This window comes from Haliaeetus leucocephalus, unplaced genomic scaffold (genome assembly GCF_000737465.1).
Source record: "Haliaeetus leucocephalus isolate CR32 unplaced genomic scaffold, Haliaeetus_leucocephalus-4.0 Scaffold932, whole genome shotgun sequence".
Taxonomy (NCBI): domain Eukaryota; kingdom Metazoa; phylum Chordata; class Aves; order Accipitriformes; family Accipitridae; genus Haliaeetus; species Haliaeetus leucocephalus.
In genome coordinates this window covers 15340596-15341178 of record NW_010973368.1, presented here as the reverse complement: position 1 = coordinate 15341178, position 583 = coordinate 15340596, and positions in this window count along the sequence as shown.

The window sequence follows — 583 nt, the reverse complement described above, 5'->3', positions numbered from 1 at the left end:
GGGGGGGGTGGGGGGAGGGAGAGAGAGAGAGAAACATAATCGCAGGAGATGGGCTCGGAGAGCGGAGGTAGAGGGGAAAAAGTTGGTTTCCAAGATTCTCCCAAGTTAGAAGCGCACGCAGTTGTGGGCATTTACCTGCGTGTGAAAAAGGAGGACAAGTGCACCGAGATGCGGTCCCTGGGAACTCGGCGTGTCTCGATTCGTGGCTGAGACTTAATTCCTCCAAGGAAAAATCCTCTCTGCCAGGATTTTAAGGGAAGGGGGGTAGGGGGGTGGGAGAAGAAGGTCGGAGCGCGTGTGCGGATCGGGTGTGCGCGCGTGTCCCGCTACCATCACACTTCGGGTAGGGAGAGAGGAGGGAGGGAGGAAAAAAAAAAAAAAATCCTCTCCCCAACCCACACAGATATTTGTGTTGTTGTAAAACTGTTCGAAAGAAATGCAGGGGGGACGTGCTCGCCGCCGAGAAGCTGCGGCGGCGCCTGGAGGGAAGAGCAGCCCCAGACCCCTCGGCAGCTGCCGCTCCCGGGCACGGACGGCGGGGAGCACGACCCGGCGCCGGGCCCGGACGGCGGAGACCGGCCGC